Raw genomic sequence first — 24,365 nt, 5'->3', positions numbered from 1 at the left:
GCCTCGGGCATGGATGTGTGTGATGTCTTTAGGTTAGTTAGGTTTAAGTAGTTCTAAGTTCTACGGAACTGATGGCCACAGGTGTTAAGTCCCATAGTGCTCAGAGCCATTTGAACCATTTTTTGAACCTGCCTCGGGTATGGATGTGTGTGATGTCCTTAGGTTAGTTAGGTTTAAGTAGTTCTAAGTTCTAGGGGACTGATGACCTCAGCAGTTAAGTCCCACAGTGCTCAGAGTCATTTGAACCATTTTTGAACTTGCGTTCCTTACTAACTCTAAAATCTTGGAAATTCAAGCCTTCTAACGAACACGAAGCATGGGACACATCGAGTAGCTAGTAAACAAAGAGATATTTCATGACCAATTCCATATATTTGTACAAGGTTGCCAACAAATATCAGTACTGAACTGCCTGATCAGTTTCCTTCGTGGTAAATGCTCGTAACTTTCCCTTTTACGACCAAAGCAAGGTATTGAAACAACTGTAATTTTTAATTAAACAATACATTGTTAAATGGTACACTAGAGCTCTTGAAAATAGAAATGTAGCGGTACTAGTGGTGACGGTTTTCGTAAGATGTCCTGGGGAGTGTGTTGAAGGTGAAAGTAATGTGTGTCAGCACAGCGCAGTTTCAGCTACTTCGATACTTAAATGTCGCCTAACTGGGAGGAACTTGTGCTGCGCCGGTATTCTTGGCATTCACATCAAGCGCAATTTTTTCCTCGCTTTCTGAAAAATTTTCTCAGCAAAGCATAAGATACATCACAACTTCATAGATCTGTTTTCATAGCCTTTCGAATTTTGTTAAAGAGTTAATAGTTCCGTTAAGAAATGCAGTTGTTTCAGCGACCTGCCTGATATAAAAATTACGAGAATTGGTTACATATAAAAATAATCATCCCTTTGATTAATGTCACCTTTTAAAAGTATTGTTTCGATATCTTGTTTTCCTCCGTAGATTTTTTGGGTTAATAAATTTAATTTCTTATCCTGTATATGGAGTGTGACGTAGTTAGTGGTTTTCGAACTATGGGGAATTCCGATGTCTCTTAATTTCTTCCAACATTTTCTGTGGCCTCATAGTCCAGTTAACTTGAAGTCATTAACTCCACGCTGTTCGCCACTTTCCGAGGACTGAATAAAGTTCTGAAAAATATTCTAATCAGACAAGCAGTTTTGACACACGCAAGAAAGGAATCAGTTTGCTGAACATAAATACAAAATCACGTCAATGGTCATGCTGGAAAAACTTATCCTTACGCAGAAAACATTATTCAAGATTACCAAGCTGGATTTCGAACAAACCGTTCCACAACTGATACTTTGTTTACTATACGACAGATCTTTGAGAAATACTGGGAATTCAACAAAAACATTCACTGTCTCTTCATTGACTTCCAGTGAGCATATGACAGCATCCACAAAGTACCCTCCACAACACATTACGAGAATTTGGTATACCCAGCAGAATCATTAGGATGATACAACTGTGCATGGATGGCTCCCAGGCAGCAGTGACGTTCAGAGGACACATATCCCCCGCATTTCCAATTAAAACAGGCTTACGACAAGGAGACGCTCTTTCATTTGTCCTCCTCAACCTTGCATTGGAGAAAGTGGTTCGAGAGAGTAATTTACATCTATACAATGGTATCCGATTCGAACACCGTGAAGTAAAACTCCTGGCTTATGCAGATGATGCAATGTTGCTGCTTTTGATTAGTCAAGAGAAAACCGAATATATGGCAATAGGTCAAGTCATAAAACCAAATCCTTACTTTGAAATTGATCAACATTTTAAATTCAGAAACGTTCTTCAGTTTAAATGCCTTGGATCACGTTTTAACAGTAAAAATATCATAACAATGGATATAAACGAAAGAGGAGCCTCAGGGTCAAGATGTCTGCACTCACTAAGCATCCCACTCAAAAGTAAAGCTTTGTCAATCACCACAAAGATGAAGATATACAACACTATCATCTGCCCCATAGTACTGCACGATTCAGAAAGCTGGACGCTTACAAGGAATGAAAGAGAAAAACTGAATGTTTTCGAAAGAAAAGTTATGAGAAAAATCTTGAGACCTGTGTTGGTGAGTGGCGTATGGAGACTTCGAAAGATCAATGAAATTTATCAGCTAATGAAGCAACCAACTATCATCCAGAAATTAAAAAGCAGGAGACTGCAATGGGCTGGACATGTGGCTAGAATGGAAAACAACAGAATCACCAAAACTACATTTGAAGGAACTCTCCAGGCAACAAGACCATTGGGCCGACCTCGTACAAGGTGGAAAGATGACACAGAGAAGGACGTTGCAGCATCAGGAATTTGCACAGGGTGGAGAGAGACTGCCAGAGATAGAAGACAGTGGAAGCAGATAGTTGATGCAGCGCGTGGTCTACAGGGCCTGTGATCGCTGAAGAGAAGAAGAAGAGAAGAAGAGCAGTTCTGAAGGGATTAGCATGCATGTAACAGTTATGTGGAACTGTACGGCCTCTGGGAATAGAACATGATACAAAATGTCACGTCATAAAAGTTTTTCAGTGCAATGCACACGTGATTAATAGTTCCATAAGTAATTCAAAAACATAAATACTTATTTGAAGTAGACGTAACCCAAGTGACGTCTGCTTGAGGCAAATTTTTTAGTATAATTAAGGCTATGTTTTATGTGTGATGCTACCTGAGAATGCAACCAAGCCGCAAAAAAAGCTGAAGAAGACCGTTCGCGTTACCACCCGGTGTAACGCAAATTCCATGATTTGTAGATTAGTTTGCGATGGTTTTAAATGAAAGTTATTTTACTAGCGACAGATTACATGGCAGTTTGTTTTGCTGTAGTGTGCGCACCATGTGATTGCTTTGAAGTTTGTGAAGGAAATAACTGTTCATAATCAGCCTTTTCTTCATTCAGATACTAATGTATATTGATTCTATCACCAAAATTGAAGGTCATCGCGGCCCTTTGGATACAAACAATACACTATTGGCCATTAAAATAACTACACCAAGAAGAAATGTAGATGATAAACTGGTATTCATTGGATAAATATATTACACTAGAACTGACATGTGATTACGTTTTCACGCAATTTGGGTGCATAGATCCTGAGAAATCAGTACCCAGAACAACCACCTCTGACCGTAATAACGGCCTTGATACGCCTGGGCATTGAGTCAAACAATGCTTGGATGGTGTGTACAGGTACAGCTGCCCATGCAGCTTCAACACGATACCACAGTTCGTCAAGAGTAGTGAATGGCGTATTGTAACGGGCCAGTTTCTCGGCCACCATTGACCAGACGTTTTCGATTGGTGAGAGATCTGGAGAATGTGCTGGCCAGGGCAGCAGTCGAGCATTATCTGTATCCAGAAAGGCCCGTACAGGACCTGCAACATGCGGTCGTGCATTATCCTGCTGAAATGTAGGGTTTCGCAGGCATAGAATGAAGGGTACAGCCACGGGTCGTAACACATCTGAAATGTAACGTCCACTGTTCAAAGTGCCGCCAGTGCGAACAAGAGGTGACCGAGACATGTAACCAATGGCACCCCATACCATCACACCGGGTGAAACGCCAGTATGGCGATGACGAATACACGCTTCCAATGTGCGTTCATCGCTATGTCGCCAAACACGGATGCGACCATCTTGATGCTGTAAACAGAACTTGGATTCATCCGAAAAAATGACGTTTTGCCATTCGTGCACCCAGGTTCGTCGTTGAGTAGACCATCCCAGGCGCTCCTGTCTGTGATGCAGCGTCAAGGATAACCGCAACCATGGTCTCCGAGCTGATAGTCCATGCTGGTGCAAACTTCGTCGAACTGTTCGTGCAGATGGTTGTTGTCCTGCGAACGTCCCCATTTGTTGACTCAGGGATCGATACGCGGCTGCACGATCCGTTACAGTCATGCGGATAAGATGCCTGTCATCTCGACTGCTAGTGATACGAGGCCCTGGGGATCCAGCACGGCGTTCCGTATTACCCTCCTGAACCCACCGATTCCATATTCTGCTGTCAGTTGTTGGATCTCGACCAACGCGAGCAGCAATGTCGCGATACGATAAACCATAATCGCGATAGGCTACAATCCGACCTTTATCAAATTCGGAAACATGATGGTACTCATTTCTCCTCCTTACACGAGGCATCACAACAACGTTTCACCAGGCAACGCCAGTCAACTGCTGTTGTGTATGAGAAATCGGTTGGAAACTTTCCTCATATCAGCACGTTGTAGGTGTCGCCACCGGCGCCAACCTTGTGTGAATGCTCTGAAAAGCTAATCATCTGCATATCACAGCATCTTCTTCCTGTCGGTTAAACTTCGCGTCTGTAGCACGTCATCTTCGTGGTGTAGCAATTTTAATGGAGAGTAGTATATTTATAGTCGAAGTTGGACACAGTCGAGCAGTGTTAGTCTTATAAGGTGCACACCTATACGGCTCGGAAAGGAAAGAGCTTTAATCAGCAAACAATTTGGATCGAAAGTTTTTAGTCTAGCACACTAAATGTAAATGTATAGTGGAAATTTCCAGCCCTTGGTAGTTATAAACGTCTTTAAATATTACACAGCCGTAGTCAGGGTTTCTCTTAAAGTGCGTTAGTGAGCCGGCGTAATATAGCTATCTCCTGTCGTTCAGTAGTATAGAAGCAGAACCCTGTTATGATACTAGGCGGTGCGAGACGTGGACTACTTCGAGTAATGCCTTTTTATGGTATTGGAGCATAAGGAAACGAGAAATGGCAACACAATTCTGATATCCGAAGCGTTATTGCTTAATAATGTCTTTCCATTACCGAGGAACCTTCGGAACTCTAACCTCTATATATGAAGGCAGTGCCACGACTGATTGACTCACTTACTGACTCCTCACAGCCCATCCAAATCACTAACGACAGAAACTTGAAATTTGGACAGGGCGTTGATCTCTTACTGTAGGCGTCGTTTAGGAAGAGATTTTGTGAAGTTCGACCCTTAAGTGGGTGAAATAAGGTATGAAAGGTTTTCTGAAAAATGTAGCTGTTAAGGCATTTTTGATGCTAGACATAAGAAAACTGGTATCTGGTTCGTCGGTCGGAAATAATTTAAAAAAACCATGTTCCAGCATTTTCGGGTAAACAGCCACTAAGACAGAAAAAGAGTGTGTGAAACCTTTTTTGAAAACAAAGAACTCCTAGTACATTTGAAACCCAGAATGTCAGACAGACCGTTAGGACAGAGCACGCCGTGTTCCTGCAGCTAATAAGGCGAGTACAACGTTCGTTTCTTATATACACTCCTGGAAATGGAAAAAAGAACACATTGATACCGGTGTGTCAGACCCACCATACTTGCTCCGGACACTGCGAGAGGGCTGTACAAGCAATGATCACACGCACGGCACAGCGGACACACCAGGAACCGCGGTGTTGGCCGTCGAATGGCGCTAGCTGCGCAGCATTTGTGCACCGCCGCCGTCAGTGTCAGCCAGTTTGCCGTGGCATACGGAGCTCCATCGCAGTCTTTAACACTGGTAGCATGCCGCGACAGCGTGCACGTGAACCGTATGTGCAGTTGACGGACTTTGAACGAGGGTGTATAGTGGGCATGCGGGAGGCCGGGTGGACGTACCGCCGAATTGCTCAACACGTGGGGCGTGAGGTCTCCACAGTACATCGATGTTGTCGCCAGTGGTCGGCGGAAGGTGCACGTGCCCGTCGACCTGGGACCGGACCGCAGCGACGCACGGATGCACGCCAAGACCGTAGGATCCTACGCAGTGCCGTAGGGACCGCACCGCCAATTCCCAGCAAATTAGGGACACTGTTGCTCCTGAGCTATCGCCGAGGACCATTCGCAACCGTCTCCACGAAGCTGGGCTACGGTCCCGCACACCGTTAGGCCGTCTTCCGCTCACACCCCAACATCGTGCAGCCCGCCTCCAGTAGTGTAGCGACAGGCGTGAATGGAGGGACGAATGGAGACGTGTCGTCCTCAGCGATGAGAGTCGCTTCTGCCTTGGTGCCAATGATGGTCGTATGCGTGTTTGGCGCCGTGCAGGTGAGCGCCACAATCAGGACTGCATACGACCGAGGGACACAGGGCCAACACCCGGCATCATGGTGTGGGGAGCGATCTCCTACACCGGCCGTACACCTCTGGTGATCGTCGAGGGGACACTGAATAGTGCACGGTACATCCAAACCGTCATCGAACCCTTCGTTCTACCATTCCTAGACCGGCAAGGGAACTTGCTGTTCCAACAGGACCATGCACGTCCGCATGTATCCCGTGCCACCCAACGTGCTCTAGAAGGTGTAAGTCAACTACCCTGGCCAGCAAGATCTCCGGATCTGTCCCCCATTGAGCATGTTTGGGACTGGATGAAGCGTCGTCTCACGCGGTCTGCACGTCCAGCACGAACGCTGGTCCAACTGAGGCGCCAGGTGGAAATGGCATGGCAAGCCGTTCCACAGCACTACATCCAGCATCTCTATGATCGTCTCCATGGGAGAATAGCAGCCTGCATTGCTGCGAAAGGTGGATATACACTGTACTAGTGCCGACATTGTGCATGCTCTGTTGCCTGTGTCTATGTGCCTGTGGTTCTGTCAGTGTGATCATGTGATGTATCTGACCCCAGGAATGTGTCAATAAAGTTTCTCCTTCCTGGGACAATGAATTCACGGCGTTCTTATTTCAATTTCCAGGAGTGTATTTTACGATCTTCCAATAGGAGCGACTTATTTACAGATACCTGTGTAGATAATAGATTATTTTTGTAATTTCTTGCGTGTTTGAGTGCTTACTAGGGACAGCCCTTTATTTGAATTTTAATAACAGCGTAGAGTACAGTACCGCCGATGTGATCAACCCTCGTATCATATAGGCTTTTGCTCGTTTTGGTTAGTGTAGCTCAATGTCGGATAGACTATCAGAGACAGAGCACGTCATGTTCCTACTGTTAATAATCCATGTACACCATTCATTTGTTACATACTGATATTTTTACGAGCTTCAAACAGGAGGACTGCAGTAATGGGATAGGAACTGTGATTGCTGTGTGCAGATGAGAGCTGAGTTGGCGACCCTTCCCTCACAACTCCAGGCTGCGTTGGCTTCTGTCACACAGCTTGAGAGTGTTCCCAAGGGGCATCAATATGGGGAGTCAGATGTGGGTATGCGAGGGACATCCCCCATCGGTCCACTGCTGTCGCCACCTCTGGTATTGCCTGCACTGAGACTGACCCTTCACCCGTGGTCAGGTGGGAGATTATTACAAAAGTGGTAGGCAGCGAAATATTTTCCGAGGGGCTGGTTGTAGGGCCTCCCCGGTTCGTTTGACGAACAGGTTTTGGGTGTTATCTGTGTCTGACGAAGTCTCTGAGCCGGATGCAGTCGTCCACCCTGTTCCAGAGGAAGCTTCTCGGCCCGCAAGGTCTACACATTCACAGAGGATGGGTTGTTGGTAGTTGGGAGCTCCAACGTTAGGCGCGTAATGAGGCTCCTTAGGAACATGGCTGCCAAGCAGGGGAAGGAAGCCAGTGTGCACCCCGTGTGCATACCGGGGGAGTCATTCCAGATGTGGAAAGGGTGCTGCTAGTTACCCTGAAGTGTACAGGGTGCAGCCAACTGCAGATGATGACGCATGTCGGTACCAGTGACATGTGTCACTTTGGATCAGAGGAGATCCTCTCTGGTTTCGGGCGGCTAGCGGAAATGGTAAAGACTGCCAGTATTGCTTCCGCGATTAAGGCGGAGCTCACCACCTGCAGCATCGTCGACAGAACCGACTTGGCGCAGAGCCGAGTGGAGGGTCTAAATCAGAGGCTCAGGAGGTTCTGTGACCGCAGATTCCTTGACTTGCGCCATCGGGTGGTGGGTTTCCCCTTTCCGCTTAATAGGTCAGCAGTCCACGACACACAGGAGGTGGCTACAAGGGTTGCGGGGACTGTGTGGAAGGGGCTGGTTAGGAGGTCTCAGGGAACCGCAGAAAGGGCATCCGCCTAAAAGGGGACAGGTAAAACACCATAAGGTAGTTGTAGAAGCGATCGGTATTGTAGCTGTAAATTGTCGTGGTTGTGTTGGGAAAGAACCAGAGTTCCAAGCCATAAGTCCATCCGAATTTTTTTTTTCAAACGGTCTAACAGTGTCCAGTCGGTGGTGGAGTATTTGAGTATTTATTGCTATCGGAAGTAGTTTGCCTTGTATTGAAATTGATGTAGATAGTTCCTGTGAAATAGTATGGCTAACGTTTATACCTGACAATCGAACTAAACTCTTAATTGGATCGTTTTACCGACCCCCCCCCCCCGTCTCACAAGATGTAGTTGCTGAACAGTTCAAAGAAAACTTGAGTCTCATTTCAAATAAGTGCCATGCTCATACAATTATAGTCGATGGTGACTTCAATCTACCCTCGATATGCTGGAAAAATTATACGTTTAAAGCCATCAGCAGGCATAAAACGTCATGTACTGAATGATTTCTCTGAAAATTATTTTGACCAGTTAGTTCATGAGCCCACTAGAAGCGTAAATGGTTGCGAAAGCATACTTGACCTCTTAGCAACAAATAATCCTGGACAAATAGTGAGTATCGTGACGAATACAAGGATTACCGGTCACAAGGCAGTTGCTGCTAGGCTGAATAGCGTAACATCTACAAACATAAAAAAGAAACGCAAAGTATATCCATTTAAAATGCTGATAAAAATGCTCTTAACGCTTTTATAAGAGACAGTGTGCACTCCTTCCGATCTGATCATGTAAGCGTAGAAAAGCTGTGGAAAGATTTCAAAGAGATAGTATCGACAGCAGTTGAGAGATATATATCACATAGATTAATAAGTGATTGGTACTGATCCCCCATGGTACAGAAAACGGGTCAAATTGTTGCAGCAGAAGCAACGAAATAGCATACCAAATTTAAAAAGCGCAAAATCGTCAAGACTGGCAAAGTCTTGCAGAAGTTCGGAATATAGCGCGTACTTCAATGCGAGATGCTTTTAATAATTTCCACAACGAAATTCTGTTTCGAAATCTGTAAGAAAACCGAAAGAGATTCTGTCATACATAAGGCACACCAGTTACCTTCACTGCGCGATAACAACGGTGAAGTCACTTATGACAGTGCCATTAAAGCAGAGTTATTAAACACAGCTTCCCGAAACTCCTTCACCAAAGAAAACGAAGTAAATATTCCTGAATTCCAATCAAGAACAAGTGCCAAGATGAGAAACATAGAAGTAGATGTCCTCGGTGTAACAAAGCAGCTTAAATCACTTTTAAATCCAACGCCTCCGGTCCAGATTGTGTACCAGTCAGCTACCTCTCAGAGTTGTTGTTGTTGTTGTTGTCTTCAGTCCTGAGACTGGTTTGATGCAGCTCTCCATACCACTCTAGCCTGTGCAAGCCTCTTCATCTCCCAGTACCTACTGCAACCTACATCCTTCTGAATCTGCTTAGTGTATTCATCTCTTGGTCTCCCTCTACGATTTTTACCCTCCACGCTGCCCTCCAATGCTAAATTTGTGATCCCTTGATGCCTCAGAACATGTACTACCAACCGATCCCTTCTTCTAGTCAAGTTTTGCCACAAACTTCTCTTCTCCCCAATCCTATTCAATACCTCCTCGTTAGTTATGTAATCTACCCATCTAACCTTCAGCATTCTTCTGTAGCACCACATTCCGAAAGCTTCTATTCTCTTCTTGTCTAAACTATTTATCGTCCATGTTTCACTTCCATACATGGCTACACTCCACACAAATACTTTCAGAAACGACGTCCTAACATTTAAATCTATACTCGATGTTAAGAAATTTCTCTTCTTCATAAATGCTTTCCTTACCATTGCCAGTCTACATTGTATATCCTCTCTACTTCGACCATCATTAGTTATTTGGCTCCCAAAATAGCAAAATTCATTTAATACTTCAAGTGTCTCATTTCCTAATCTAATTCCCTCAGTATCACCCGATTTAATTCGACTACATTCCATTATCCCCGTTTTGCTTTCGTTGATGTTCATCTTACATCCTCCTTTCAAGACGCTGTCCATTCCGTTCACCTGCTCTTCCAGGTCCTTTGCTGTCTCTGACAGAATTACAATGCCATCGGTGAACTTCAAAGTTTTTATTTCTTCTCCATGGATTTTAATTCCTACTCCGTATTTTGTAATAAAGGATGCAGATCGAAAATCGTAAGACGGTGTTATGTTCTCAAGTGCGTACTACCCACTGGCGTCCCAGCGTTGGTGATTATTATTGGCGATGGTACTGGTGATGCATGCAACCGTGACTCCGGCTGCGAAAGCAGTTCCTCATTCCTCGTTGTCCGCGCTGTGACGCGTCTCTCTTAGTACCCTCCACTGTCCACCTAAACGGTACGTATTGTGAGGCTGTGGTCCATTGCTATGCCTTGCGGTTTGTTTGTTTAAATAAAGTTGCGCGGTAGATGGCCTCGATTACAACCTGCTGACGAAGCACAATTGTCCTATCCAAAGACCCTATTCGACGATTCCGACTTGTTTGTAACTCACCTGTAGCGCAGTTACACTAATGTGATTATTATTAGATAATTAGTGATTACGTTTTGCTCTTGAGTCTTTAAAAAGCACGCAGAACTATTAATGAGCTTTAGTTTTCTCGTCTTTGTCTTACTAAAACTTTTTCATGCTCTCATTACGTGCCTGTCGCCTTCCTAGTGTCCATGATTTTTTGCGTCTAAGACTCATTTGTGTCACTTGTTTTAACATAAATTTTCCGGAACCGTTCTTCCACCTGATTGGAGTTCGTGTAGATACCATTGAATCAACAGCGACATCTATCACATGCTTTCAGGTGTCGCCTAGCTGTCGTTCTTTGTTTTTTCGGGTCCTGTTTCAGATGTCGGAGACGCTTTTGTTTAATAGTGAGACGTCCATTCGTACGATACGTCATATTTCAGAAGTCTTTTCCGTGGATAGAAACGAATCGTCTTGTCAGATAAAGCATTTGTTCTGAGCTTTTGTGCGTCTGGATACTGTGTTACATGTTGAGTCCACTTTTTTTTTTTCATTGGTGTCGTTCAGTTTCCTCGGTGCCATTGACACTGTTAATCTTAAGCACAGGGCTTCTGCAATAACAATTGGTAATGGGGAAGTTTGGCTTTGGAGGAAGGATTTTCTAGTCATAGGCATTCCAGATCATTGGGCAAGCTTTACACAGTTTTTTGCACGTTTTTTAATCACTTTGTCTTTGCCAGTGATAGCGATTTTTTCACTAAAAAATCTGAAGTGTTTAAACTGAGAGGTGTTGCCATGTCTCGTTTTGAGGGCTTCTAGATCTGCGTGATTCGAAACCATATAGCGTGTTTTCTGGATTAGGACGACGTGCTTGCTTACGGTCAGAAAACACACAGACAGCCTTCATTTTATACCACAACGGCAGACCAGCAGCTGCTCGAACAGAGTAACGAACCATACGATGAGGGCGGATCGACCGCCAATCATTTATTTCCTCTAGTATTACGCCCACCAGCTAAAATAGACAAAGCATTAGCATGATGGAAACACAAAAAAAGTGACACGATGGAGCCAAACAATTACCAGGGCACTTCCCTTCTGTCACTGGACCACAAAGTAATTTCTCGTGTTTTCCTTAACAGATTAGAGCAGTAGATGAAAGAAACCTAGGCTTTCGAAAGACTGAAGAGCAAATCTGGAATCTCAAGAAGGTGCCACACCATCGCTACTCCATTCGCACACTGATCATGTTTGTGTATTTTTAAAAAATCTATGATTCGATTGACTGCACCACTCTGTTTAATGCACCACGTGGATATGATGTGGATAACAGAAAAACCAACCGAATGAAACAGACTTTAACGAACTTAAATATCTAAAGTAAAATTCATTTGCGATGTTTCTGAATATTTAGATAGGAACAAGCTAAGGCAATATGGTGGATTATTTCCACTCCTTTTCAGTGTTGTACTAGACAAGGTCATCAAAAAGTGGCAGAGAGAAATATCTGGAATAAATGATAGATTAAAAAGCAAATGAATCAATATTAAATACTCAGGAATAATTACCAGGGTACCATTAAAGCTAGACATGTTCTAAAGAAGCTTCGTGAGATGGCTACGCTGTTGCAATTATTTATCGTATCACTGCGACAGTTCAGAGTAACTAACGTCAAACTGGAATTTAAAATGCGTGTTAACAAAATGAGGTTGAGAAAAAAGGTTTGAGAAATATGCTGCATTGAAATAATCAATATGTAGACGTTTTTGATCACGATAACAATGTATGCCTGTGTATGTAGTTAGCTGATTTGATATACTCCTCTGAAAGAGGAGACCCAAGACGCTGGACCCAGTTAACGGTGACATCTGTTCCTTTGTTGCCAAACGACACCAAATAAAGAGTTTAGCTGCATTTAAGTGTTACTGCGGTTTTACATAAAATCACTTGCCTACGATACAAATTAACCTCAATGGAATTACAAGAGGGGAGAACAGCTGGCCGATACGCTTTTCACGTAGCTAAACGTTAATTCGATGCCTGGAAGCATGGACGGTTATCAGTTGTTGACCTGAGCATTCCGTGTATACTCACAAAGAGGCGTCGGTGACCGTTATCACACAATGCCTACAAATGAACACGCCTTGTACTGCGCAGGAGTGAGCCATGCATGCGGTTGTTCATGTGTTCCCTTCTTTTTTAAGTCCCAATGTTTGTTGTTTGACAATCGCCTTCTGTCACGGTCCGTGTCTACGTTCCACATTCAACATCAGTGACAAATAAGTTTCACATGCTCTAATTTTTGTCTTTGTCTCTACCCATTAGTTATAATTTCTCTTCTTTCTGTACGCCTACATGTACAATTTTTACACGCTTCGTCAGCACGACATTCCAAAGGCTTACAATTTGCTCCACTAATGTTTCCGAGCGATCCAATATTCAGTTTCATATAGTGCTGTGATCCGGACGCTCAAGTTCACACATTCCTTCCTCAGCTCTACGTACGTTTTTGGAACCAGAAGAGCTGTCTTTTTTTTTTTTTTTTAAGTAAGCATTCTTTGCCTCTGCCAGTATCCTATCTTAGTTTGATCATCATGTGCAATCAAGGTGCGTAGTTGAGTTCCACAATTTCTGTTACACGTTTCCAATTTTGATATTAACAAGTCACTATTGTTGTTTCTGGAATTATTCACTTTTTTCATCTTAGGTATTTTGTGTTCAGGCCAGATTAATTGCAAAGTAGAATGTCCATTTTATCCGACAATTGTTCTAAACGTAAGTAGTCGTGAATCTCATTCTTGTTAGCTATTCTGTTTGCAGTTTTATTGATATAAATTTTTTTTATCTACTTCCTCCTTTGCTTTATTTATGTAACATTTAAATGATGACTGTGCTGTATGTGTTAACGGGGTAAGTCTTATCCTTTCCACAAGTAGTGCTATAGTGGCGCAAAAGACTGTAAACTTTAGAACACTAGAATTTGTCTACTCGGTTACAAATGTAGGTATATACAACATTGTTTTTCCCTTCGAGCCGCTGTAATATGCTTCTTGTCATTTTACTTGGTGCAGAATTACAGTTATAGTTCGTGGAGGCGAGAAGTATACATTTGTACGACCTGTATTTGTTTTGGCGTGACTCGTCTGAAGTTAATTGTATTTGGACTGTTGCCTGGACTGCTGCCTCTCGCGTATTTTGAAAGCTGGCAGAGGCCCGAAGATGTCTAGTAAAACACGTTTGTCATCTGTAGTTGCTGTCCGTCTCTTGTGGGATCTTAAAGACTAATGTTTTTTCGTATCCGTTGTTGCATGGCAGTTTACGAAACGCAGGTCTATGACAGAAAATCAAACTGTAGTTTTCTCTGTCTGCTGTTGTATGTAGTTGAGTATATCGTACAGATTCTCAAGATTATTGCATATCCAACATGTTCTAGTTACATATTTATACAGGCTGCTTGACATCATTATTACCTACTTCTAGAGAAATTACAGGAGATTTACTATGTAAAATTTTATTTAGAAAGAACTGTCTAGAAACCGTCCGTTTATATGTTAAAAGGAAATGCAATTGGAATCAACTTGCGTTAATTTTCATGTTTCTTAACATAGCTGCTAAAAGTTCTTGACAGGGCGGCAACAATGACAAATTTCATAAATCGTATTTGCACTGTGATATCTGACACTCGATCGCAAATATCTAGGTGTGTAACTAATCCTACTTCAGAATTTACAAAAGTCTCGTCACGAATATTCCTCGTGCAGCCTTCCAAAATGTCGTCACTCTTCTGACTTGTTTGATGCGTCTCACAGTAGCCCAAAGACCCGACGTGATCAATTATTTGTTGGATGTATTCCAGCCTGTTTCTTCCCTTACGGTTTTCATTCTGTATTACAATACAAGCTATTCCATGATGCCGTAACACGTGTCCTATCGTCCTGTTCTTTAATCTTGTTACTGTTTTGTTTTCCATGTGTTCATTTCTTCGTCGATTCTACGGAGAATCATCCCATTTATTATGTTATCAGACAACTTAATTTTGAACATTCTTCTGTAGCATCACATCTCACACTCTTTTATTCCCTTCTTTTCTGGTTTCTCCACGGTGCATACTCGTACCACGCAATGCTGTGCTCCAAACTCACAATTACAGATATTTTTTCCTCAAATTAAGGCTTATGTTTGACACAGGCAGACTTCTTTTACTCATACTGGCCTCTTTGTCTATGCTAGTCTACTTTAAATGTCCTCACAGCTGCGTCCGTCGTGTGTTGCTCCCCCAAGGTAGTAATGTTCCTTCAACTTTGAGGTCGCCCATTTTCATGTTGATTTTATCGGTAATCGGATTTCAGCTACTCCTCATTACTTTCGTCTTTCTTTGGTTTACTTTCCATCCGTATTCTGTATTCACTAGACTGTTCATTCCACTTAACAGGTCTTGTAAATATTCTTCACTATCACTAAGAGCAAAACGTCAGCAGCGAATATTATCATTGATGTGTTTCACCCTGAATTTAACCCCACTTTTTCTTTGATTTCCGTCATCGCTTGTTTGATCTACAGATAGTACAGCAGGAGCGAAAAACTGCCTCCCTGTTTTACATCCTTTCTAATCTCAGAACTTCATTCTTGGTCTTCAGTCTTACTATTCCCTCTTCGTTCTTGTAAATATTGTATATTTACCCGTCTTTCACTGTAGCGTACTCCTAGCTCAGAATGTCGAACATCTTCCATCATTTTGCAAAGTCTAACGCATCTCAAGATCGATAAATCCTATGAAAGTTTTTTTTTTTATTTTCTTAGGCCTTGCTTACGTCATCAGGCGCAACATCGGAACTGTCTCTCTGGTGCCTGTACTTTACAGAAAACCAAAGTGGTCGGCAGCTAACAGATCATCAATTTCCTTTTCCGTTCTTCTACACCTCTATATTATTCTTGTCAACAAATAGAATTCATGAGCTGTTAAGCTGATTGTGCGGCAGTTCTCACCCTCACCATCTTGAGGACTGTATGGGCGATGATTTTCTGAAAGTCTGATGGTTTATAGAATCTATGAGACTGGAGATATACCAACTTGAATAGTCCCTTGGTAGCCACTTTTCTCAATGATTTTAGATATTTCGAAGGAATGTAATCATTCCCTTCTGTCGAATTTGATCTCAAATCTTCCAGAGCGCATTTAAATTCTGATTCTAATACTAGATCCTCTGCGCCTTCCACTACTTCTCTCATACTTCTTCTATAATTTCTTCCCTCTATACCCTCCCCTCCGTATGAATCTTGATATGTATTATCTACCTCTGCGTTTAACAGTGGTATTCGCATTGCAGCCATAATGTTGATGCCCTTGCTTTCAATTTAACCAAAGGTTGTTTTCACTTTTGTATATACTAAATCAATTTTTCTAACGCTATTTCTTTTCCTATTTATTGACAATGTTCTGCAACCAATTCGCCTTGGCTTCCCTGCACTTACTACTTATTGCATTCCTAAGGCAGTTATATTGCTTTGTTCCTATCTTTCCCTGAACATTTTTGTACTTCATTTACTCGCTGATCTAGTTAAGTACAGGGTGATCAAGAAGTAAGTATAAATTTAAAAACTGAATAAATCACGGAATAATGTAGATAGAGAGGTACAAACTAACACACATGCTTGGAATGACATGGTGTTTTATTAGAACCAAAAAATACAAAAGTTCAAAAAATGTCCGACAGATAGCGCTTCATCTAATCAGAATAGCAATAATTAGCATAACAAAGTAAGGCAAAGCAGAGATGATGATCTTTACAGGAAATGCTCCGTATGTCCACCATCATTCCTCAACAATAGCTGTAGTCGAGGAATAATGTTGTGAACAGCACTGTAAAACATGTCCGGAGTTATGGAGAGGCACTGGCGTCGGATGTTGTCTTTCAGCATCCCTAGAGATGTCGGTCGATCGCGATACACTTGAGACTTCAGGTAACCCCAAAGCCAATAATCTCACGGACTGAGGTCTGGGGACCTGGGAGGCCAAGCACGACGGAAGTGGCGGCTGAGCACACGCTCATCACCAAACGACGCGCGCAAGAGATCTTTCACTCGTCTAGCAATATGGGGTGGAGCGCCATCCTGCATAAACATCGTACGTTCCAGCAGGTGTTTATCAGCCAGGCTGGGAATGATGCGATTCTGTAACACATCGGCGTACCTCTCATCCGTCACGGTAGTAGTTACAAAACCAGAATAAAGCATTTCCTCGAAGAAAAAAGGCCCGATAACGGTTGATGTGGTAAATCCAACCCATACTGTGACTTTCTCTTCTTGCAATGGAGTGTCCACGACAGTTATAGAATTTTCGGTAGCCCGAATTCTGCAGTTGTGGGCGTTGACAGACCCTCCGAGCGTGAAATGAGTTTCGTCGGTCCACAACACGTTACTCAACCAATGGTCATCTTCCGCTATCTTTTGAAACGCCCACACCGCAAATGCCCTCCGTTTCACTAGATCGCCAGGTAACAGTTCGTGATTCCGATGGATTTTGTACGGATAGCATCGGAGGGTACGCCTAAGTGCCAACCAAACAGTAGGAATGCCGGTGCGACGTGCGACTGCACGAGCGCTAACTTCCCCGTGCATAGACGAACCCGCTACAGTCTCCATTTCTCCCTGAACTGTCTCAGCAGCATTACGCCTTGTGCTCGGTCAGCCACTACGGGGTCTAACGGCTAAACAAACCGTGGCTTCGAACTTCAAAATCATTCTCGCCACAGCTGCATTTGTCAATGTACCTTTACCCATTCGAATTCCCTTCCTATGGCGATAGGACCGTAACGCTGAACTAGCACATTCCACATTCTGATAATACAGCTTCACTAAAAGCGCCTTTTCAGGTAACACAACATGCTGCGACAGCTGGAGCATCTGATTCTCTCTCTCATTACAGCTCGTTTTATACACGATTGTCATGCGCAGTCACTGACGTTTTGCTGTCCAGCGTCATCTGTCGGACATTTTGTGAACTTTTTTTGTTCTAGTAAAATCCCATGTCATTCCAAGCATGTGTGTCAATTTTTACCTTTCTATCTACATTATTCCGTGGTTTATTAAGTTTTCAAATTTATACTGACTTTTTGATCACCCGGTACTTCTTCTGTTACCCAAGGTTTTTTTCGCAGTTACCTTTATTCTATCTATGTTTCTCGGCCCATCTTCCGTGAATCTCTTTTTCAGCAATACCCACTCCGCTTCAGCTGACCTGTCAACTGTGTTAGTCATAATCGCAGTATTTATAGCCTTAGAGAACTTCAAATGCATGCCATCATTCCTCATTACTTCAGTACCCCATTTATTTCCGCACGATCTGTTTAACACCGGTCCTCTCATAATCGTCAATATCGCGTGATTCGAATCTATACCTTCTCCTGAGTACTCTTTACAATCCTATATCTGATTTCGGAATCTTTGTGTGACCATAATGCAGTTCATCTGGTGTGGTCCCGTATCTTCAGGCCTTTTCCAACTACAGTTTATTCCCTATTACTAGTGTCATTTACGGCAGATCTCAGTTGGTGTTCCTCCTCTCTCGTTCCTACTATCATCTTCCTTTCCATTCTGAATTATTTGTTTGATACATCCATACAATTTCTGTTGCTCTCCAACTTCTGGTTGTGACATCAGCATGTATGCCTGAACAGATGTTGTCGGCATTGATATACTGTCCCTTCTGATGAGAAAAATCACCAAAGTGTTCGCAGTAACTCAGTGTCTGCCCAGTTTTCCTATTCATAACTAATCACTCTCGTTACAACATTTTCTGCTGCTGTTGATCTTACCCTATATTCGTTTAACTATGAATCCATGTTTTCTCTCCATTTCACTTCTTTGACGCCAATGTATCTATACTGAGACTTTGTATTTCCCTTTCAGATTTTCTAGCTTTCCTACAACTTTCAAACTTCTGACATTCCGTCCTCAGATCTGTTGAATGCTACCCTTCGTTGATTATTCAGTCTTTTTTCATTGTTGCCTCCCGTTTGGTAGTTCCCTCTCGGACTTCCGAAAAGGAGAATATTTTGCCACCGGAGATCATCATGACACTTTTCACATGTGCTGTGGATACACGTTAAGAGTCATTAATGCGGTGGTTTCCTTTGCATTCTGCATCCTCATGCCACTGACCACTGCTGATTCTTTCAACTTTTCGGTACAATCTCCCCCGCGAAGGGCATGAGGTTGCCCTAAAACTGTCTGCTCATCCGCACTCCTTGACAAGGCCCTTGGGAGAACGAGGGAAACTCCTTATACAGAAAGTCTTCGGCCGCCATTCTTGATAATTTTTATGTAAAATTTGTGCTGTGGATGGTATCAACCCCAGGACCCACAACATTTTCATTGCTACTCAGAAACGCTATCCCTAAAACACGCATGCTAATTCCAGTAAAATATTAAACAGCTAAGGGTTTCCGTCTACGTCTGCCCATTAACCTTTCTAGAAATTGTGTTACGGTGGTCTCGGATGGTAGTTGCCAAATTTACCGCCTCATTATTTTGTTAAAAATAATTTTGTTCTCTTATGTTCAGTGGTGCACCTTCCAAGAGCTCATCCAGTGCTTTTGAGAGGAAAGTCATTAGATGTGGGGCAAGAATGCGTGATTTATTCGAATCAAAAAATGGTTCAAATGGCTCTGAGCACTATGGGACTTAACTTCTGAGGTTATCAGTCCCCTAGAACTTAGAATTACTTAAACCTAACCAACCTAAGGACATCATACACATCCATGCCCGAGGCAGGATTCGAACCTGCGACCGTAGTGGTCGCGCGGTTCCAGACTGTAGCGCCTAGAATCACTCGGCCACTCTGGCCGGCGATTTATTCGAATCATCATCGATGATAACCGCCAATACCGTGATAATAAGTGCTTGCTGAAATCCACGGATATGAGGATTTATTTCACCCAAATATTGGTGTTCTGGAGCTTGAAAGAAATATACCTGCGGGATGCGCTTGATAGTGAAAGTAATTCAGATTGGCAACTGTTAAGTCGCAACTCCACCGCAAGCTAGCCTTCCCTTAGCAACGCCGGTTGCACTGGGCAGCATACTTGCCAGGCGGAGAGAGCCCACCAGCAACTCGAGCCGCGTACTACAGAGGTAGTATAACGGGATCTTGCGCGTCAGCCATCACCTGGAACAAGTGGCACACAGTTCCTATCACTACATTGCTTTGCGATGCTTAACAGTTCCAGTTCCCGTGCCTTCGAGCTCAGCAGGTCCATCACAACTCATCTGGCAAAGACCATCTAGCAATTCGCCGACGGAATCAGCATCCTAGCCTGCAAGTCCTTTGTGAAATCAGCCGCACAGGATGCATGCACTGGTTCGGTTGGAAAGTGTGTCATAAGGCCATTGTATCGTCTCCTGAGGTCAAAGGGCCCACAACCGTTGTAACAGGTCCTTATTCTTGGAGACTGTCACTGGATTGCACTTGACGCCCGAGACGTGAGTACCTCAGCATCACGCAGACAGTAAATTGTTATAAAGCACAGTCTTAATAATACATAATATTTCCGAACATATTCAACATAGCAGTGACCACAATGAACAATGATAAAATATTACACTACTGGCCATTAAAATTGCTACAGCAAGAAGAAATGCAGATGATAAACGGGTATTCATTGGACAAATATATTATACTAAAACTGACATGTGATTACATTTTCACGCAATTTGGGTGCATAGATCCTGGTAAATCAGTACACAGAACACCCACCTCTGGTCGTAATAACGGCCTTGATACGCCTGGGAATCGGGTCAAACAGAGCTTGAATGGCGTGTACTGATACAGCTGCCCATGCAGCTTCAACATGATACCACCATTCATCAAGGGTAGTGACTGGCATATTGTGACGAGCCAGTTGCTCGGCCACCATTGACCATACGTTTTCAATTGGTGAGAGATCTGGAGAATGTGCTGGCCAGGGCAGCAGTCGAACATTTTCTGTATCCAGAAAGGTCCGTACAGGACCTGCAACATGCTGTCGTGCATTATCCTGCTGAAATGTAGGGTTTCACAGGGATGGAATGAAGGGTAGAGCCAGGGGTCGTAACACATCTGAAATGTAACGTCCACTGTTCAAAGTGCCGTCAATGCGAAAAAGAGGTGACCGAGACGTGTAAGCAGTGGCACCCCACTCCATCACGCCGGGTGATACGCCAGTATGGCGATGACGAATACACGCTTCCAATGTGCTTTCACCGCGATGTCGCCAAATACGGATGCGACCATCACGATGCTGTAAATAGAACCTGGATTCATCCGAAAAAATGACGTTTTGCCATTCGTGCACCCAGGTTCGTCGTTGAGTACACCATCGCAGGTGCTCCTGTCTGTGATGCAGCGTCAAGGGTAAACGTAGCCATGATCTCCGAGCTGATAGTTCATGCTGCTGCAGATGGTTGTTCTCTTGCTAACGTCCCCATCTGTTGACTCAGGGATCGAGACGGGGCTGCACGATCCGTTACAGCCATGCGGATAAGATGCCTGTCATCTCGACTGCTAGTGATACGAGGCCGTTGGGACCCAGCACGGCGTTCCGTATTACCCTACTGAACCCACCGATTCCATATTCTGCTAACAGTGTCGCGATACGATAAACCGCAATCGCGATAGGCTACAATCCGACCTTTATCAAAGTCGGAAACGTGATGGTACGCATTTCTCCTCCTTACACGAGGCATCACAACAACGTTTCACCAGGCATCGCAGGTCAACTGCTGTCTGTGTATGAGAAGTCGGTTGGAAACTTTCCTCATGTCAGCACGTTGTAGGTGTCGCCACCGGCGCCAGCGTTGTGTGAATGCTCTGAAAAGCTAATCATTTGCATATCACAGCATCTTCTTCCTGTTAAATTTCGCGTATGTAGCACATTATGTTCGTGTTGTAGCGATGTTAATGCCCATTAGTGTACAAAGAATAGTCTTGACTGCATAAAAATACTTTTGTCCATAAGCGGTGACCTGTTCCAACTCGATTCGATCAAATTCGGACCATACTCCGTAATTTAGAGTACAATATAATAGAAGGAAACAAGTAATATAGCAAACATTGAGTTAACAATAAATTATACAATGTTATACTCAGTGATGCAGTGTGGAGACGCCGGTACTGAGCAAGAAATGTGGATACCACCCCCCACTGATGTCGACTGCTGACTACGTCACGTTGTCACGGAGCTAAATAGCAGGCGCTCCGCCCCTTGCCTATCGCCCTATGCCTTATGTCACCTTTAGGCAATAGGACACAACGTATACAATACATGTCAGACAGCATGAATATAAAATTCAGTACTATGATACGTATTATCGTAAGATGTATCTGAATAACAAGTTATGTATTATACAGTTAAATACGTAATATAACGTGACAAAGCGTAGTTGACCAGCCAATGGCAATAGTTAACACATTACTGCACTCACCTCTGCGAGATTTGATGTATTCCAAAGATAGGCTGCAGGGCGCCGCTGCTTACCTAGCAACATGAACGACTTACCGAGAGCGATCAACGATGTTATGGCGCTACCATTCTGCATTTGGTTCGGGCACGTATGATTATTTTTGCGTTGGCTGAAAGTCGTCCTTCAGCGACGAGCGTTAAAATGGCATGCCGTGTCACACACCGTCCAGCATTATCAGTAATGTAGACACGTTACCAACACAATGCTGGGTTGTCACTGTTCGGAATTTAATTACATACAGGTGTTTGAAAAAGTTTTTAATAGGGGTAAAATACATAGGAGGTAGCCAAAATCTAAAAATATTTCATGAAATAAGTGATCGTAAATATATAGCAAAATATATAAAAGGAACAAGCATTTTTTTTTTTTTACAGAAGTCATCATTCTGACTGAAAAATATCTTTCTTTGAAATCTGTTTGTTCATTTAGTAATATTGACCGATCTTTCTTATACAGTATGCAAATTTAAATTTCTTCTAGCGTATTTAGCAGTAGATCTTTAGGGCCATTGTGCAAAATTTGAGGTTATCTTCAATATATCCGTACGAGTGTGAAATGTTGTCAACGGTGTAGACCATAGTGAGGTGGGTGTTTTTGAATAATTTACTTTTTTGTCAGACATGTTGCCCGTATAGTTTATACGTGTAGATTTCTTCTCATTATGTTTGGCATTAAGATATGTTTTCTGCAATTTAGTAACTAATGAATCTGCTATTTTAATTTTAAAACTGTTAGTTTTTGCCATTTGGCATTTAGTACGTATTTCTTTGGCTACTTCCTTCGTATTTTAACCCCAATGTAGAATTTTTTTTCAAACAGCTGTATGTAATAAATTCCCAACTGTAACTACGCAGCACCGTGTATATATTATTTAAGTATGTGTATAACTGTCAATGCTAGATTCTGTATAAAATGGCATGCAATGTTAACGCTTGTCGCTGAAGTACGCCTTTCAACAAACGCAAAAATGATCATAGACGATCGAACCGAATGCAGTACGGTCAGTGATGTCTATAACACCCGGATTTAGAAATCTGGTCTCTGAGTATTGAACCGCAGCGAGTCTATGGATTCATGTGCTCCGCATCGTCCGCCATGTTGTAGTTTGGCAAAAAAAATTCCGTCGGTCTGTACGTGACAAAAAATTGCTGACTGATTTCTTGTTTTGAACTTTATGTCAACATGTGATGTAACAGGCAGATATGGGAGTGGAATCGAAAAGTATTTTCTTTTCGTGTTCGACATTTGCTAGCAGCCATGTTGTTGTTTGACAAGGAACGTAATATGAGCATTCATGGCTGACACAATGAGACAGCTGAAGTTCAACATCCAGGTAGTACAGAATCACGTATTATGGCATCGTTCACGTCTCTAGATAACCGGCGGAGCTCTACAGCCTATCTTTGGTATACACCAAATCTAGCAGAGGCAAGTGCAGTAAAGTGTTAACTGATACTATTGGCTGGTCAATTATACTTTTTTACGTTATGTTACGTGAAAGTTTAACTGTATAACACACAACTTGGTAATTTCCAATAATGATTGCCTATCGAAGTTGCGATAATAAATCGATTATGGAGGTCTCATGGCGCGCGTACGAGTATGTTTCAAGTTGTCACTAGAGAACGACAAAAGAAAAGCTTTAGAGAAGCACTGGTAAATTGAAAGGAGACGACTTACCTTAGTCGCCGTCGGTGTTATCGTCTTGAGAGTCCGCTCGATGTGTAAGCTGCAGGGACAACTCCTTTTTTGCCATACCCGGGGTATAATCTGCCAATATCGCGTAGGAATATCGGCAGAGTGTCGCATGCGCCGACTTTCCCCTGGAGACTCAAATTGTGAAAGTATAGGAACTGGAATAAATAGAGATCGTCCCTCTGTCCTGGACGGCCCTCTCTTTTTATGGTTGACTTGACAGACTTACACGGGCTTTCTATGTTCTGGGTATGGACGCTGGCGTCATCTGAAGAGACAGACTCGACACAGTGGTGCACAAATTCGTGCTCGAACCCTTCAGCTTTGACACACTGGTATGACAGAAACCCGTCGGTGCTGACTTTTGTTCCTGGCAGTATGAAATGCTTTATAAGATCCACTAGAGTCACCTTGTCTCGCAACAATACCCTGACAATGAAACACTTGCATGGCTCCCTTTCTATACCTCAAAAACCCTAATATGATCTACTTCAGATTTAGTAGGCGCCCTCTCTGATTCTTACGCCTAGCAATGGAAGACTCGTCTACTTCCACTATTTTATGCGGCCCACCATTTGGCATCCTGTCGTTTGTTACTATGACGTAGCACACTTCTCGGCAAAATCCGAAGTAATCACAGACGGTATTCGCCGATAGCTCAGTTTCTGATG

The 24,365-nt window shown here is 43.1% G+C and overlaps 1 protein-coding gene across 1 annotated transcript in view; it reads right to left on the bottom strand.

The window, feature by feature from the left end:
- The window catches only part of LOC126334599 (odorant receptor Or2-like), a 119,426-nt gene that overhangs the window by 970 nt on the left and 94,091 nt on the right, over window positions 1-24,365 (bottom strand). The window lies entirely within an intron of this gene.

This window comes from Schistocerca gregaria, chromosome 2, assembly GCF_023897955.1.
Source record: "Schistocerca gregaria isolate iqSchGreg1 chromosome 2, iqSchGreg1.2, whole genome shotgun sequence".
NCBI lineage: Eukaryota > Metazoa > Arthropoda > Insecta > Orthoptera > Acrididae > Schistocerca > Schistocerca gregaria.
The sequence above is the reverse complement of the archived record's forward strand: the minus strand, read 5'-3'. Positions and strand labels throughout refer to the sequence as shown.